General features: G+C 48.5%; 1 protein-coding gene across 5 annotated transcripts in view; it reads left to right on the top strand.

Moving 5' to 3' along the window:
- The first annotated feature begins 4174 nt into the window (after positions 1–4174).
- MBNL2 (muscleblind like splicing regulator 2) overlaps positions 4175–6000 on the top strand; it is a 106506-nt gene continuing 104680 nt past the window's right edge. For all 5 annotated transcript variants that reach the window (XM_058832710.1, XM_058832691.1, XM_058832700.1 and 2 more), the window contains exon 1: positions 4175–4319. The gene's annotated coding sequence lies outside the window, so the exon portion shown is untranslated. The remainder of the gene's footprint in view (positions 4320–6000) is intronic.

Genomic DNA, 6000 nt, shown 5'->3' with positions numbered 1-6000 from the left:
TTGAAGCACAGAGCGACAGTTTTCTCTTAGGATCATCTGGCAATATGGCACCACTACAGACTAAAGAGGAAGCCAGTCCCTACCAGGCCTTTGGTCAACTTCAGCTTCTCCATTTCTCTGAGCACAGCTTGCAAAGCTCAGTCTGCTGTGGGATAAGACAGCTTCTACTGTGATTGCTGAAGATGAGAACAATGTCATTGGGCTGGTTCTCTGTGGCTGTGCCTTGGGAAAATTTAATAGTGCATGGTACATTGTATATCTGTAATCTATTGATTCAATATGGCCTTGAGTACTGAAATAATGAAAGACTGCAAAACTTCCTAATAAATGTATCGTGAATGTATTTGAAGTGTTATTTCCCAAGAGCATCCTGAACAGATGGGGCAGATGCTGCAATTGTCGTATGAACAAATTTAATGTTGCATACATGAAAAAAAAAGACATTGCAAAACTTGTGCAGAAACAGCAGCTTGCAGACTTTGTTTCCTTGGATGACGGCATTGCACAAATATTGGGTGAATTGTTTATGGAAATAAGTATATTGGAATAATAATGGATAATCCATAATAACATACAGAAATAAACATACAACTAACTTGTATGAGTTCATGTTTTCTCCTTAATATTAAAAAAAAAAATAGGGAAAAGAATGAGTTACGGCCCTAGCTATGAATCCTGATGGCTTCTGTATGCACATATATTGGTGCCCACATACAGGAAAACTTGATACTCAGCTGAATTTTTCCATTCTTTAAAAGATGACATAGGCTTGAAGTGGCTTGATGGCCTTTGAAACAGCAAATTAATCTTTTAAAAATCTGGAGACAGGCATAATGTCAGTGAAACCATGCCAGCTTTCCTTTCCCGCTGTGCATGAATATACAGATACAAAAAGGGGTAATTTGTAAAGTTTCTTTTTACTGGTAGCCTTGAAAATAAAGGGGCAAAGAGAATTCATATCTGAATTTAGGAGTTTGCCATGGTCTGAAACAGACTGTTGGATTTTCTTGGTAGCCATTTTTACATGAAAGCAAATAAAAACACAGATTATGCCAGTATGGGCTGAAGTTACTTCATTCCATACATCTTTCCCTTGTAGGAAATTCCCAAACTGATTTTAGGCTAGAGAGAAAGGTGCTGCAAGGCATAGAGATTGCGTATGCGGGGTTTCTAGTGACACATAAATCGAAGGAACTCCTGGAATGGCCGTGTTTGAAATTCACATGTGGAGACACATGAGGGCACCACTGGGCGGGGATGGCTGCAGGTGGAAAATGGACATGTGCTGGCCCCTTCTGTGGGCCAGCTCCTAGGACTCTGTGGATTCCATGGCTAGTGGGCAGCTTCAGGGCAAGCCCCTGAGACAGAGCTGGTGCAGCAGGGAAGGCAAGAATGGAGACTAGAAACACGGATGTCACATTCTCTTAAAAGAGTCGACAGAGAGGCTGGCAAGTTTCAGCAAAAAATCAGCATAATTTCTGAGCATCATTTTATAATTTTATAAAATAGGAATAGTTCTAGTCAAACATCTTTTTAAAATGGTAAAAGCCCCTTTAGTCTTTGTGGTACATTTGTAGTAACAATTAATAATACAAATAAGACAAAATAATCCCTGCAAATATGAAAGAGTTAATGGTATTTAACTTTGTCTTGCCTTCTCATCAGTTTTCTAGGCTGCACTTTTCCAAGTAGGGTAATATTGACTAAGCCTCATTAAACTGATTGAGAAATAATTTTTTAAAGAAAAATGCAAAATTAATGATCCATACTGCAAGATCAATAAGCCACTTCAGAATGTACATTGATAAACTATTGCCACTAAAAATACTCTCAATTTGGTATGCAAAATGAAAAAGATGGGGGAAAGTGCTGGCTAGGCACTTAGGAAAGCATGAAATTCATACAGGGAAAAGCTGGTGAAGAAAGGGTGCTCTTGGCACTGACCCACTACTCAATGAGTCAGCATGAAATTGCCATTGCAACAAAAACAAATCACATTGAGGGATTTATTGGCAAAAGTTCTATATGTAAGTCACCATTAATTATTCCACTTTCTTCATTACTGCTGAGGCTTGGCTGGTCTACAGTGTCCTATTGTGGATGTTACATTCAAATGACTAGAGGAGGGCAACAAAAATGATACAAGTTTGAGAAAATGCGGCAATTTGAATCAAAAAGTAAAGTCTGAAGGGAAAATATGACTCATTATAGTTTTTTATCTAAAAGATTGTCATAAATGGGATAACATCAGTTATCCCCCACAGTCAAAGGAGGACGACAAAATCAAATCAGGTTAATTTTCAGAAAGAGGGGCCTGCTCAAAGCCAGTTGATGGGCACATCAAGTTGCCTGAAGAAAACAGGCACCTCATGGGTGGTTTTCAAAAGCAGGGTAAAAACCTGTGTTAGATTTGGCCTGAAATATATTTAATCCTGCTTCTGGGAGTAGATGCTTAATAGAAGGCCTCAAGAGAGCCTGAGTTTTATAGTATGTGCACTAAACTCTTATTGATGGAATATCCTGTTGAGGCTTTTTGCATATTTAACAATTTCTTTAGCTCTGCTTTCTCTCATTTAATGAAGATTAAAGCAATGTGCCAGGGGAAAAAAGAAATTACAATCTTATTTATTTTCCTTCAAAAACTGCCATTCAACAAGATCAGAATCATATAAAAGCAGGGAAGGAATAGATAGAGATGTTGCTGTTGCTGCTTCTGGTCACCTAGAGGCTACCATAATCAGCATTGGGTTATGTTGGAGCAGCAGCAGATTTTTAGATTTTATTTTCCACCCTTTTCAAAACCATTGTCTCCTCCTACAAACTGGGGGAGAGTGCTTACTGGACCTGGTGGTATCCTCAGCTAGGCCTTAGCTTGTCTTTGTGTATACTCTATTCTATTTCCCTTTCTAAGTAGAACAATATTACCATAATTTTTTTCACAGGGTATATTCAAACACATTAAACCATGGGGTCACCTTGAACAGACTGGTTAGAACTGGTTTCCAATTTTCCTTAAAATATTAATTTGTCACTCTGCTCATTAATCAAATTAAAAAATAAAAAAAGGATTTCTCTTTTTGTCCCTTTTTTCAGCCTCCTAACACCAAAAGGATGTGGCTAAGGTGAAAGGATCACTTTCCTTCTCAAAATGTAACACATTTTTCAGTAGCAGTTCAGTTACTGATCCTTGTGAAAGACCTCAGGGACAGTCTAAAGGAATTTAGATGAAATTGAAGTGCAGCTGCTTTCCGATTTATTTCCTGCTCCACCACCCTTACATTGGGATCCTGCAGGGGTTAAGATCCATCGAGGATGGGGCAGCTGCGGCCTCACCCCTGGATGTTGCCTGGCTTTCTGGAGAGCCCGTTCAGGCACATGAGCTGCCTGGAAATGAATTGTGGTGTTTGCCAGGTGAGGCTTCAGCCCTGCCAGCACACAGAGCAGGGGTTCTCAGGGCTCACGGGGGCCAGGGGTCGCAGGGGAAGCGCGGCCGGAGCGGGCAGTGCTCCAACAGCTCCGCTGAACCGCACATTTAGCTTCACCTGGCACAGGAGCACAAGCACAGTTTGACGTGCTGGAGGCAAACCGGGAATCATTGCAGCTGGATGGGGAATACTTCATGTCTTTTAGGGAAAGGTGCCAACCCTTGTTCCAGGGACAGCGGCCTCTGGGAGAACGGGGGCAGAGGGGTACGGGGGGCCTGCGCTGCCTGCTGCGGGTGAGGGGAAGAGAGCCCATTTTGCCTGCGAACGACAGTTCACAGGAACAGAAACTGCTCACGAATTCGGGTCAAAATGCGGGAAGAATAAGCCCTGGGAGTCAAGCCACGCGTTTGTTTCCTCCAGAAAATTGTCCACGGTAACCGGTGACACGCCATAGCTCCAGCAGTCAAAAGGAAGCCGAACGACACGACGCAAAACCAGGATTTTGGCCGCTCTGCAGCACCGCCCGCCCGCCGCTGCCCCCGTTGTTTTGCGGAGGAAACGCTCGGGCCCGTCCCCGAGGCGAGACACCGCGGGCCGGCCCGCATCCCGCCGGAGCCCCGGCCCGCACCCCGCCGGAGCCCCGGCCCCCGCGCTGCCGCTGCCCCTTCCCCGGCCCCGGCGGCGGCCGGACGGCGCGGGCTGCGGCGGGCGGGCCCGGCCCCGGGGCGGTGCGAGCGGCGCTCGGCCCCGGCAGGGAGGGGCCGGACCGCCCCTACGCGAGGAGCCGCCGCCGTCGCGGTCGCGGCGGGAGAGGTGACAAGCCGCCGCTGCGCGGAGCCGCCTCCGCCCGGCTGGGAGAAGCGGGTGTACCCCCGCTCCGCGCTCCGCTCCGAGGTAAGGCAGCCGCCCGCAACGCCGCCTGCCCAGCCCCGCTCCGGGGCGGCTGCGGGGCCCCGGCACGGGGGCAGCCTGTGTCCGCTCGCCGCGGGGCCGGGCCGCGTGGGGACGCGGCGGGTGCGCGGCGGCGGCGGGACTTCGGCTTGCCCGGCGCCCCGGGGACGAGTCGCGGCAGCGGTGCCGCCGGCCCCGGGGTAGCCTGGCGGCCGCGGCGGCCCGCGGCGCCTCCCTGCGCGGGGAGCTGCCGCCGCTGCCCGTCCCGCCGCACCCGGACCCGCCGTCCCTGCCGCTGCCGCCGCCAAGGACGCGGGAAGGCGCCCCGAGCCCCGCGCCGGTTCGGGTGCCCGCTGCTCCCGGCGCTCGCCTCCCCTTCGCTTCCCTGGGGAAGCCGCCGCGGCGTGGGACGGGGCGGGAGGCGGCGGGCGCTGCTGCCGGGCCGTCGCGTCTGGTTCAGCGGTGATTTATGGTTTTGTTAACTCAGCATTTGGCACGGCGTGCGAGCGGGGAGAGCGGCGAGCGGGAGTCATAACTTTGTGTTACTTATGGAAGGGAAAGGGCCCCGTGGGGCCGTGGCCGCTCCAGCGGCTTCCTCCAAATCCTCCCTCCCCGCTCCATGCCCGCCCGCTTCGTCCCTGCGCCGGGGGCTCGCTGCGGCCAGCGGGGAATAGCGCTGGGCGGGTTCGTGGGGGGGGGACACGACACGGGACTGCCACCCGTGAAGGTGAGTGTGACGGGGGGGGGGAACTGTCCGAAATGAAATGTTTTTCTTACTCCTGGATTTGCGTGGAAACCCTATATATTTATTCCTTGTGTACATATGTACTCGTCTGCATATACACAGAATATTCGCACATATTTTTTGAACTATGAGAACATTGCCTATAGGCTTCTGTTTCCAGATGTTTTGTTTTCTGTTTCTTTTGGGCATATTTACGTTTCTTTTTTTTGGGAGGGAAAGAGACAACAGTAATGTGGCTGAATATGTATTTGAACAGTAGCAAGGAATAACTTGTGTGCCTTTAATTCAGCTGCAGAGGATATCCATGTGGGATTAATATACTTAAGTGATCGTGTCACACTGACGTATCTTGTTCAGACTTGTAGATTTTTAAAGCAGTGTGGACTTGTAGGTAGTAGCGGAAGTGTAATTAATTTTAAACATGTGACTTGGCCTAGTGCTTATGATTTTAACGTGGTATTCATACCTTGGTAAATATGCATAGATTTAGCCATCTGTCCTCTATTTTCCCTTCGTGTGTGCACGTACCACACTGTGCAAATGAAAAAGGTACTTGCGGTAAGCTTTAGGGCCAAATACATATTTCAACTCTTCTGGGAAATGCTCTGAAGTTACTCTCAAGGACTAGTAGAAAGCGTCTTTCATACAGTTTCTGAGTATATTTAAAGTTTAAAAACGTGGTTGCTCCAGCATCAATTATGTCAATTTGTAGCTTGTATTTGGCACTGATACTATTTGCATTTGTCGGGTAAAGTTGACACTGGTGCTGGAAGGGATATAGTTTTTCCTACTGTGGACAAGGCCCTTTTGTGCAGTGTCAACCTCATGCTTTTAGAGGATGCGTGAACCCCTGGGCAGAGCCAGCCCTGCAAGTTTCTCTCCCCATTGATAAGATGGTGGTGGGGTGCCAGCTCCAGTGTTCCTACTGGAGATCATAGC

The sequence above is a fragment of the Poecile atricapillus genome, chromosome 1, assembly GCF_030490865.1.
Source record: "Poecile atricapillus isolate bPoeAtr1 chromosome 1, bPoeAtr1.hap1, whole genome shotgun sequence".
In the NCBI taxonomy this organism is placed as follows: domain Eukaryota; kingdom Metazoa; phylum Chordata; class Aves; order Passeriformes; family Paridae; genus Poecile; species Poecile atricapillus.
This window is presented reverse-complemented; position numbering and strand designations above follow the sequence as displayed.